A 13416-nucleotide genomic window follows, 5' to 3' on the forward strand; every position below is an offset into this window, starting at 1 on the left:
ACATAGTAGGTTTATGATATTATGATTCAATTGCTCCAGGTCTTATCCTTGTATCCTTGGGAAAACTCGCTGAACGTCATTAAAAGGATAATTCATCCTTGGCGGAAACAGCTGTGGATAGTAAAAAAGTGAGTATGTGAAATTCAAAATATCGCATTCCCGAAATTCATAAGATGACGTATAGCCAGCTGAGAATATAAAACGATCATTTTAGAGAATTGTTTCTATTTATCAATAAATAAAAATAACAAGCAAAGCTCGGTGCCCCGATATTAATAATTTAATCATCAATTGAGCAGCATAATTTTCACAAGGCTGATTGATTAATTTTTTGCGGTCGTAGAACGGGTTTAGCGGTGGGGGGCACGGAATGGGTTTAGTCTATTGTCTTATTCAGGTAGGAATTGAAATGGTGAGTGGTTCTCACAAACTGTATTTGAAATAGCATATTAGGTCTTGTTCTATTGCATGGAACATGGAAATTTCAAAAATTCATGAAATCTGGCATGAATGTATCATTAATATTTAGAATTTCATATAATAACTTCAATGCTCTAAGCATGGATCTTCTAGTTTCTATTCCTTGCCCTATTACCATGGGTAAGGAAAGTATTGCTTTCCGAAAAAATTAAGGTATCACTCATCCAAATTTCTATACGTTTCGAGGTCCCCTGAGTCTAAAAAAGTGGTTTTTGAGTAATGCTGTATGTGTGTGTATGAGAGTATGTGCGTCTGTACACACGATATCTCATCTCCCAATTAACGGAATGACTTTAAATTTCGAACTTGAGGTTCTTACACCATAAGGATCCGACACGAACAGTTTCGATCAAATGCAATTCCATATGGCGGCTAAGATGGCGAAAATGTTGTCAAGAACAGGGTTTTTCGTGATTTTCTCGAAAACGGCTCCAACGATTTCGATCAAATTGATACCTAAAAAAGTTATTGATAAGCTCAATCAAGTGCTACAACTCTCTATAGTAGAAATTTCACGATCTCCGCCCCATCTATGCAAAGTTTGATTTTAGATTCTCAATTATCAGGCTTCAGATACGATTCAAGCAAAAATTCTCTAAATTCGAGAAAATGTGATTATCCAATTGCAAACTGTTGGCAACTGTTGATTCTATTAAATGATTCACTATGAAGAGATAGCAGACCTCGTATGTTTCCAGCGTTATTTTCCTGTAACCAGCTGGCTCGGATAGACTTAGTTTATAAGTAGACTTGAGATGCGCGTGAACACTAGCGTCAGGTGATCAATTTTCATAACGACAAGGAAAGTTGTGTGAGTGCGCCACACCAGATTTTTCTTGTTGATTTCTCTTTTTTTAGAAAACATGTTCACTCCAGAAAGTCTAAAATATTAACTGGATGCTGATAGTGTAGAATACATAGTATACTAGTAGCTCTGTGAACAGTGGACCTCACGCAGTATTCTCATCCACAAGTACCTGATTGAAACACACAAAAAATTTTTTTGCAAAATTTCCAAAGACCTTGTATATACGTCGATGTACAATTAAAAAGGAACATACCTGTCAAATGTAATGAAAATCTATTAATGCGTTTCGCTGTGAATGTGAAACATATCAACATTTAAGCATTCAAACATTTTAACCTTATGGAATAACAGCAAGAGACTGGCTTCTCCACACTGTGTAATCACTTGTCAGCTGATTTATGATGAATAATTCTATAGTCTGATTTTTACTTCAATATTGGCGTATGAAGGAGGCTCCTTTTCCCTTTTATATTATCCTTGAAATGCAAATTTTCCAAAAACCTTGTATATACGTTGACGCGCAATTAAAAAAGGAACATACCTTTTAAATTTCATGAAAATCTATTACCGCGTTTCGCCGTTATATGCGCAACATATATAAACATTTGAGCATTCAAACATTTGAACATTAAGAGAAGGCCTTACAGAACAGTAAGGCCAATAGTCCGAGTAGTCCAGTCAAAATGGTCGTTTTTAATGAAACAGTTCCGAAAGAATTTTTCTCGACGGTTCTATAATATGTATTTTGGGGCACTGAATTCGAATCTGAAATCTACTGACACGCCAGAGGGTGGTTTCACCCTAAACTTTTGGACTTTTTTTATTTTTACATTTAATCTCCAAAACCTTGTGTTTTTCGAGAAAAAGCATTCTCTACTAAATTAAAGATAATCAAATTTCCAATATCATGAGTGGTCGTGCAGGATATAATATGGTTTCTGAGTAACGAATTTTGAAAAAGGGTTATTTTGTAATTATAAAAATTCAATGAATAAATAATTAATCTAGATCATTGATTCTATTATTTAACCATTGACAAATAAATATCGGGGAACCGAACTTCCCTCGCTGTATATTCATTTAAAGGTGATGGTTTCTTGATTCATTGGAAGCCTTGGAAAGTAGTTCCATGGATAAAAAACTTTGAGAAATTCCCAAAAACATTTGTGAAAAAAATAGTATCCTTTCTAACAACAGCTGATCCTTCTCAGATCGCCAGAAAAGAAGAAGAAGAAGAAGAAGAAGAAGAAGAAGAAGAAGAAGAAGAAGAAGAAGAAGAAGAAGAAGAAGAATGAGAAAAACTGGGATACAAGAAACTTTACTCGCTTGTTGACCCAATTTTTTTCCACGTGTGCTTCAAAAATATTTTTAAATTAGGCAAACTGAACTGAATTCAGTGTAACGGAATGATAGAAAAACGTGCCTCTCAATTCATTGAGTTGTTTTTGAAAGTTGAGAAAATTAAGTCCTCTCACGTCTATAGGCTATAATTGTCGACTTATTGCGCGTTTATGATCCAGCTTGAACAAACAACTTTGATGTTTTTTGAGGACAAAATTTGCATTTAGTATCGCAGCTGTACAAAACCGTCAAAAGCACGTTCAAATGCTAAAATAAGAATACAATATTCTGTGAAATAATTTGATATTGAAAATAAATATCCCAAGACTTGGAAAATTGGGAGATTCCTATATTTCTAAGGAAAAGTGTGGTCGTATCGCATCAGAATGTTTTGAAAAATTTCTAAAAATCAAGAATAGTTGGAAAATTTCGTTCGAAAGTTATGTCAAATATTGTGACATAATTAATGAATATCGGGGAACCGAGCTTTGCTCGTTATTTATTTATTAATAAACAGAACTCAATTCTTTGAAATGATTGGGGAAGGACTAACAGGCACAGCCCAAGACTGTATCTTCCCCGAATTTTGATTTATACACTTAGTATTTTCAAAAAAGTAGGTTATGTTCCTACACATGAATTCAAGTGGAATTCATTACAAATATTTGAAAACATAAAAGTTCTAATTTAGATTGTTTACATACCAAATGAATAACTTAATAACACTCACTAATCACTTGGATCTGTAAAATAATGATTAAATTTGAATATTATGATATATACCATCTCATGTCAACATGTATTTTGATATAGTCAATTGAAATTTCTAGACTTTTCGCGAGATACGGTAAGCTAATTGATTACACAGCTGATCTCCCACACAGGCACACGCATCTTCTGTTATCGACAGACGACTAAATCATCATCTGTTTTCCAAGGATGAATTATCCTTTTCATGTCCTTCAGCGAGTTTTCCCAGGGATGAGACTAGTGCATCGAATTTGTTGATATCATGAACCCACTATATTCCAAATTTCGTGGAAATCGTTAGAGCTGTTTTCGAGATCCGTTGAACATAATTACCATGTAATCAGATAACCAGATATAAAAATATATGAATATAAACAGATAAACAGAAATTGCTTGCTTGATATAATAGGATTAGTGAGGATCCCCATAATCCAATATATCTAAATTTCTCAAATCAGAGAATTTTTCAACATCTGTTCTTGTTTTACGAAACTATTGCAGTTTCGAACTTTATGGGGCTCCGGGGGGGGGGGGAAGCGGTGTAACCATGGGGACTCTTCATTTCCAGACTAAGTACTATGTATAACTAGCCGTCAGCCGTCATTTTTCAATTATAATTAAGAGAATAAGAAGAATATACATGCTAAAAGACGAACTTTAAACCCTTAAAAACCACCCTTAGGGCCGTTTGCACAGTATAGATTGCTGAACTCGATTAAGTTAATCGAGTTAAAGTTAATCTGAAAGTTTAAACTTGAATCGGTTTTCTCAGTGCATTTACCAATCCAGTTTAAGTTGAACTAGTTTAGCGTTAAGTTGGAATGTCATTGTTTATAATATCAGGGCGGGTAATTTTTACAGGAAATTTGTTAATTGTTTACAAGCCATCAGTAAATTGAGGTTATGTAGCTACTATTTTAGTATTTTCTTGTTCTAGTTGAAAATCCACAGAGCTGTAAGCTGTACGATACGGTTATAAAAGTGAAAGGCGATCAAGATATTCTTTAAGAACTTATGTTTAGTTGGCATCAGAAAATATGTTTCAGGATGTGAGGTAAAAAAGTTATTTTGTTACGCTTGAATCTACTACGGTCTTCCTCGTTTATTAGAAATCTCTCAAAAGCAATATATCTCAGTATTGTGTTATTAAAAACATGTTTTCTAATCGAAGACCACTGTTAAAAATATTGTCTTAATTTCTATCAAGTGGTTTATTCAATCAAAATACTAAATTGGTAGTTGCTGTACTCAAGCAAACTTACTTACTTACTCCTCAGCTCTACAGGTCTTTGCAACCCTTGGCCTCCCTCACATAGCCTCTCCATCTGTCACGATCCTCGGCCTGCCCCCTCCTGTTACGAACTCCAAGCGTTCTCAGATCTCGTTCCACATCATCCGTCCATCTATTTCTCGGTCGACCTTTTCTTCTTCTTTTATATATCCTGTCCTTCATATACATTTCACTACTCTTTCATCTCCCATTCTCACCATATGTCCCATCCATCTTATTCTGCCAGCTTTAATAAACCGCACAATGTCTTCATTGTTTAAGAACTGCTTATTCCAAATTTTTTCTTCCTCTCCAAAGACCATTCTCAAAAACAGGACCCATGATTCTTCTCACTACCTTCCTTTCAAAACTCTCAATCTTTGCACATCTCCAGCTGTAAGCACCCATGTTTCCGAACCGTAACTCACCACAGGCCTCACCAATGCTTTGTATAATTGTAATTGTACTCAAGCAAAACCGTTGAAAAATTCTCTATCCCAGAAATTTAACTTATTTTTTTTTTGCCCAATTTTTCTCAGTTTCAAAATTTCTTCGCAGTCATCTTTATCAATCGCATCAAAAAATTCTATCAATTCCTCCATTATAATTATTTTTAAATTCAAATGATGATTCACGTCTATTTAAATTAATAATGATATCGTCTACAGAAGCATTAAAAACAACTGTCGAAAAATAATTTACTATCAGCTGTTTCCCCATCAAATCTTTACAGATGTCAAATTAATCCAAATTATTTGGTTTAAACCTCCTACTTTGGAGGTTTAAACTTTCCCAGAGTTTAAACTCAATAAAGGGTTTGAAATGATACTGTGCAAACGGAATTTTAGTTTAAACCAAAAAAAAAATCCAATTTTGGTTTAAGCTTTAGCTTAAACTTACACTGTGCAAAACGTGTAAGTTAACGAGTTAAAATATTGCCAAAAGGTTTCTTAGTGCGCCTCTAAAGGGCCAACTGAACATACTACCAAATTTGAACGTTTTGGTCCGGTAGATTTTTAGTTCTGCGAGTGAGTGAGGTCAGTCAGTCAGTCAGTGAGTGAGTGCCATTTCGCTTTTATATTTATATAGATAACACCCAGCAAAAAATCAGCTTTCCACCAGCTTGTTGCGCGAAATTCAGTTCTCTGCCTCCATTGACTGGGCTAAAGAGGTGTTTGATTTGAAACTGCATCAAAAAGCAGAAGTACGTGGAGAATATTGACCAAGAAAATAACGAATGAAGAATGTTATTAATCATAAATGTACCTGACCTTGTTATACAATCCTATACTATTAAACAAGCAATTTCTGTTTATATGTTTAGATGTCTATATGTTTGTATTCCACCGGATCTCGAAAACGGCTCTAACGATTCTCACGAAATTCAGAACATAGTAGGTTTATATTATAAAGATTCGATTGCACTAGGTCTCATCCCTGGAAAAACTCTCTGAAGGACATTAGAAGAATAATTCATCCTTGGAAGAACAGATTTCGTCGTCTGTCGATAACAATAGATGCGTGTGCCTGTGTGGGAGATCAGCTGTGTAATCATTCAAACAGCTTACCGTATCTCGCGAGAAACTTTAATAGACTCTATCAAAATAATCTTATTTGTTGACATGACATGGTTTATCACTAAATTGGAGTATATCATAATATTCAAAGTTGATAATTATTTTACAGTTTTAATAAGTTTCAATTATTTTCAGTAAAAAATCTGAATATGAACTTTTCAGCTTTTAAATATTTGAATGAAAATTGGACCTGAATTCAAGTGTATGAAACATAACCTACTTTTTGGACCATTTATAGTGTATAAATCAAAATTCGGGGGAGAAACAGTTTTGGGCTGTGGCTGTTTGTCTTCCCCAATCATTTTGAATAATTGTGCTCTGTTTATCAATAAATAAATAACGAGCAAAGCTCGGTGCCCCGATATTTTGTTATGTATGACAATAAACAATTTTGATTTGATTTGAACTCCAGTAGAGACGCGAGTCAATCAACGAATCTAAAATGAAATAGAAATCGTTCGAAAGGAAATGAATAACAAAACAGAAGACTTAGAAAATGGGACCAAAAGTTCGAAGACGAAAAAATTCCCATAGACAGGGAAAATTCGAGGAGAAATTGGAGGAGTTCCAGAGAGGATCATGGAAGTCCTTTAACCTGCTAGGAAACAGCCCATTAACACTACTAGTAGTTCTGTGAACAGTAGACCTCACGCAGTATTCTCATCCACAAGTACCAGATTGAAACTATATACCTTATGGAAATACAGCAATGGACTGGCTTCTCCACACATCTGTTTAATCACTTGTCAGTCTGATTTTACTTTCCTTGCCCTATTACCATAGGTAAGGAAAGTATTGCTTTCCGAAAAAGGTTAAGGTACCCCAGTTTCTAAATTTCTATACGTTTCAAGGTCCCCTGAGTCCATAGAAGTGGTTTTTGGGTATTGGTCTGTATGTGTGTGTGTGGTGTGTGTGTGTGGTGTGTGTGTGGTGTGTGTGTGTGTGGTGTGTGTGTGTGTGTGTGTGTGTGTGGTGTGTGTGTGTGTGGTGTGTGTGTGTGTGTGTGTGTGTGTGTGTGTGTGTGTGTGTGTGTGTGTGTATGAGTGTATGTATGTCTGTGTACACGATATCTCATCTCCAAATTAACGAAATGACTTGAAATTTGGAACTGAAGGTCCTTACACTATAAGGATCCGACACGAACAATTTCGATCAAATGCAATTCAAGATGGCGGCTAAAATGGCGAAAATGTTGTCAAAAACAGGGTTTTTCGCGGTTTTCTTGAAACTGGCGCTACACCAGTTTTTTTACTCCAATATTGGCGTATGTAGGAGGCTCCTTTCTCCTTTTATATTATCCTTGAAATGCAAAATTTTCAAAAACCTTGTATATACATCGACATGCAAACATTTAAACATTAAGAGAAATGCCAAACCGTCGACTTGAATCTTAGATCTCACTTCGCTCGGTCAATAAACACTGAATCAGTACTATATTAGTGAGCTTCACATTATAATGGCAGTATTTGATTTACATTTACATTGTACTTCAATGATCTATCATGAGTCATACTTTTTAGATAACATTTATTCTTGATTGTCCAGTTAATCTGCATAATGCACGTTTTCCAGTGCCCACTGCCCATTAAAGTAATACTATCACCAACATGTACCCACCACATAGGAATCAACTAGTCAAATACAAGGTAATTTCGGCTGTAACGTACCTAAAAATCTATTTATCTCTTTAAACTTACCAGATTTTTTAAACTTATCCTGCTGTACATTCAAATATGATTTCTTTTTTATCATTTCGAATGCATTATTTGTTGTCCTATAACCTAGAATGATTTATTTTTTGTAAAGGTTTTCTTATAGCTTTATTAAATTTTGTGTTATATGGAACACAAATATATTCTTTATTTCCTACATTCCCTTGATTATTTTTAGTTCTATTCTGTATTAATATTCCTTTTTGTTTGTAAATCATTCTATCAATAGTTAGGTATTATATCCATTTGTTATTGCATATATTTTATTATTTTCTTCTCTTTTCTGTAATTATCTTCTGACATGGGAATATTTATTAGCCTGTATATCATTGCATTGAAAGTTGAAATCTTTTGTTGCCAAGGATGATTGAATCTCTAGGAATTATACAATCTGTATGTGTGGGTTTTCTATAAATGCTAAAATCATGTTTGTTATCTTTCATACTAATCGTTAAATCAAGAAAATTCATTTCATGTTCTTGAGCTTCCATCGTAAATTTTATAGAAGGTTTTTATTTATTTACTCTTATGGCTTTATCGGCAGAGAGATCCTTTCGGATGTTCTGCCTTGCCGTATACCCAATGTCATTCCTATCAACACTCAAGTTTATAGGTTATGTCTTGGGTTCTTCATTTTCTCACTAAAAATTTGCACTTTCACTTCCTGAGTTCCTATTTTATAAATCTGAAATCAAGAAAACTATTTTCAAATACAAAATCACATTTAAAAAGCAAAAACTATAAAAATTTGATGATAATATTGAAATGAAAATGTACAAGTCACTGTTCTATGTTGAGGGAGAAAATATGTTATACTCTGCAAGTCGGAGAATCACCAGTTTGTTAGGTTGGCAATGATTTTGCACCAACGTTCAAATGTGCTTCTGGCCTGAGGGTGGAGCGTGGATTAGAAAAAAGATTTATATTATGTATGGAGGAGGAGATAGTTTATATTGTGTATTGTGTGTAGAAGGAGATTGGCCGATGTAAGGCGTATGTATTTGAATTGAATTTATTTGTTGTTGTATATGTTGTTGAATTGTTAGGAGGTAGGATTCTCAGTAGAGTTATTAGCAGACTTTGTAACATGTATGATTTCTGATCCAAAACCAACTGGATCATAAAATTTATATTATATTCTCGAATTGTCGTTTTAAATCAGAAATCAGAGGGCGTTTTGTGTCACGTGGTAATTTGAAACCACCAAATATTTTTAAATGAGCCAATGAAATGTAATAGAACTATAAAATTGGAAAGAAGGTTAGACCTATCCAAAGAGTAAATCAACTCAAATCAAGTATTATTAGCGATTAGGAGTAATAGCATTATCAACAACGATAAGAAAACATGTATTATTGTGATTTAATAATTATGAGAACCCATTGGTAAGATCAAAAAATTATAAAGCGGCATAATTATTATTGGCGGATTATAAAAAAAAAAAAAAATAAAATGCATGAACATTGAGGTTAGAGTTACTTGTTTACGTTTTGAAAAGAATTAGTCGATCTTGGATAAATCGATAATTATTAGAACCAATACTGAACGAATCAGCTGATTATTCGATCAACCCATTTGACCGGTTGAATCATATAAAATTCACTCATAAAGGATATATTATGTATACTAAAGGAAGTCGATGTGTAGAAATACAAATAACTATTATTTCTGTATAAATGTTTATTATAATCCAAAAAAGCATGATAAATCAAGAGTATACAAAACTCATATAAAAACTAAATGTATTATCTATTAAAATTGTATGTTACGATTTATTTATGAATTCAATTTAAGATAAATACTCCATATATTTGTATAAAAACTTCTTTTATTTAATTTTTCTATTATAAAGCCGAGGAAGCCCTGATTCCCAAGGCAACCAATTGTATTGAGTCTATTAAATTGAAGGCCAATCAGAGAGTAGCTTACAGAATTATTCTAAGAAGAGGCAAATTTTTCTGAAAACCTCCTTCTTCTGGCTTAAGATCCCAACCCGAGAGGATGCACATGGAGTTTAGGGCTTTTTCTTCTTCCTTTTAAAAAATTTTTAATGAATTATTAAGCCAAACCCTTTTTTTAAATGTAATGTATGTTTGTTGAATGTTAATTATTTGTGAACTCAGTGCTGTCAAGGAGTTCGTAATTGTAAAGATTCCCATAAAAATAGCTTTAATTCGAAAGAAACTTATAAAAATCTGGATCACGCGTTAGCCCAGCAGTGACGAGAAGGAGCCTACCTAATTAATTATTGGAAATAATTAATTCAATCCACGAGAACATCTAGAACTTCAGTCAGTGAGTGATAAGTCAAACCAAATGAGCTCATTTTTTCTACGTTCAGTGGGGGTAATTATTAAAACAAAAAGCGCTATTCCAATTAATTAGAATTAAAATAAAAAGTCACCACGTGTTGAACAATATCACATAGTTCATAAGAACATTTATAAATTTATTTAATATATGTAGGAAGCTTACTTCCATGCACAGCCCGAACTCATATAAATCCCTGAGATCTCATGTTTGAATATTAATTTATTAATTATTAAATTTGTTAATTGAATCAAAGTATACCATATCAAACTTATAGACCGAACAGGTTTTTATTGGTAGAATTTTGTATTGACTGGAAGTCTAAGTACCAGTATTAAAAATAATATATTTATAAAACTGAAAATCTTGTATGGTGCACTCGAAGACCTTAAATAGATATAGACCCACAATGCCTATGCCTTCCAAATGATAGATCTCACTTGAAATTGAAGGCCGCCATTGGGGTATTTTAGCACGAGATATTAGATCTTTATATGTGTAATATTATAGATTACAAAGGCATTGTATCTTATAGATTGCCCCCTTAATGGCCGATTTCAATTCCAAGTACGACACTAGCGCTGCATGTCAGTCTATGCATCTTTAAGGTCTTTGGGTGCACTCACACAACTTTCTTTGCCGTTATGAAAATTGCGCTGATAGAGCGACAGAGTTGATAGAGCTTATCAATGACTATTCTAGGTATAAATTTGATCAAAATCGTTGGAGCCGTTATCGATAAAATCACGAAAAACTCTGTTTTCGATAACATTTCCGCCATTGTAGCCGCCATCTTGGATTGCATTTGATCGAAATGTTCGTGTAGGATCCTTATAGTGTAAGGACCTCAAGTTCCAAATTTCAAGTCTTTCCGTTAATTGGGAGATGTGATATCGTGTACACAGACACTCATATACACTCATATACACAGACACACACATACAGATCAATACCCAAATACCACTTTTTTGGACTCACGGGACCTTGAAACGTATAGAAATTTGTAAATTAGGGTACCTTAATTTTTTTCGTAAAGCAATACTTTCCTTACCTATGGTAATAGGGCAAGGAAAGTAAAAAGACATAATTATCGCAACTAAATTTAATTATTGACGATGTCAAAAAGCTATGGGGGAACCATAGAAAAATGGTTTGAAAAAATAGTGAAAAATAGAAAAATAGTGAATTTCTCACTGACAGAAAGAGGATCTTTTTAATAGAACCAATAAGGAGAAGGCAACAGGTCTGTTCAGATGAATTGAGAAAAGAAAGATCTGACAGAATGAAAAGGTACTGGGAGAAAGAAAGAGAATTGAAGCGAATAAACAAAGAAAGAGGACTAACCAGTGACTACAGTGATCTATGTGGTCATAAAATTGAAAAAAAAAAAATAGAATTAGTCTAGTAACAAGGTAACAAATTGTTGTGATAATGATAGTAAAAAATGTAAGAATTCAGAGCTCTCTAACTCCATTGTTAGTTATTTTTAAGCTAAGTTATTTTTTCGGGAAAACTGAAATTTGGAGGTAACTCTGTTTTTTATCTACTACTTCTTTCGATCTCCACGATTTCAATTCATGTTCCGAAATCCCTCTCTAGGAATTACTTAGTTTTCTACAACCTGAGACCTGGTGGACCGTTCTATCTCAAATAGATTTTAGTTACACCCGATAACAAATTTTCTTGCATTTGACCAGTTGATTTCTATGTGGTGGGTACATGTTGGTAATAGTATCACTTGAATGGGCAGTAAGCACTGGAAAACGTGCATTGTGCAGATTAACAGGACAATTAAGATTGAAAGTCATCTTAAAAGTATGACTCATGATACATCATTGAAGGTCTTAAAACGAGCTATAAAACTTTTCCATCAAACATTTTTTTCTAAAAACGGAAGCGTAAACTTTTATCCAACAGAATATGGAATTATGAGGTAAAAAGTTTCTAATTTTCTCGCTTTGTATGGGAATAACTTCCCAAACAATAGATAAACGATATTTTTTACTTTTTCCATGATTCTACTAAAAATCAACAGCCTCCAAATACTTGAGACTGATACATGATGGGAACTTGCAATTGTCCTCAAATTGTAGAGAATTTTATGCTCCACATGCTAAGTTGCCACAAATCCATCTTGTGTTTCTTTATCGCTGTAGGAGTGACCACTAGGTGACCACTGGGTGACCACTGAGTGACCAATGAGTGACCAATGAGTGACCAATGAGTGACCACTGGGTGACCAATGAGTGACCAATGAGTGACCAATGAGTGACCAATGAGTGACCAATGAGTGACCAATGAGTGACCACTGGGTGACCAATGAGTGACCAATGAGTGACCAATGAGTGACCACTGGGTGACCAATGAGTGACCAATGAGTGACCACTGGGTGACCAATGAGTGACCAATGAGTGACCAATGAGTGACCAATGAGTGACCAATGAGTGACCACTGGGTGACCACTGGGTGACCAATTTGTGACCAATATAGTGATGTCCACGTTATAATGGCAGTGTTTGATTAGCAATGATATTGCTATCCTTGTCTATCATTCAACAAAGAGGATAGCGCTATCTCTTTCTCGCTTTGCTCTGTTGGCAGATCGTCTTTTAACATTGCAGAATAAATAGTTCAAATATTTCATCTTGATTATGGAAATTTATAAGGAAATTATTGGAAAAATATAATTTCCTACATCAGTAAACCTGGATCTGCTACCGTCTTTAGAAGGCATTGACAAGACAGAGCATGATTGGCAACGTTTTTCTCCTATCTCTCTTCACTGCCATTTTAACGTGGATCTCACTTTAGTGACCACAGTCAATATTGGATTTATTTATTTATTTATTTATTTATTCATTTATACATTTATACATTGATACATTGGCTACAATGTCATTCTCAACTATGAATGATTGGGGAAGGAACAACAGGCTTGAAGCCCAAAACTGTTCCTTTCCCGAATTTAGATAGAATTTTTCCAAAAAATAGGTTATGTTAACACTCCACGATTTTCGTCCAAAATATGTATAAACTAGGAATTTAGAATTTAGGAAAGTTGAAAACCATATTAAATAAGAATACTTCACTAAATCATCACTAATAACTGAAAAATACTGTATTATAATTATTAAAAATTTTAAAACGTGAAAAGAAACTCAAACTAGA

The sequence above is a fragment of the Nilaparvata lugens genome, chromosome 9 (genome assembly GCF_014356525.2).
Source record: "Nilaparvata lugens isolate BPH chromosome 9, ASM1435652v1, whole genome shotgun sequence".
Lineage (NCBI taxonomy): Eukaryota > Metazoa > Arthropoda > Insecta > Hemiptera > Delphacidae > Nilaparvata > Nilaparvata lugens.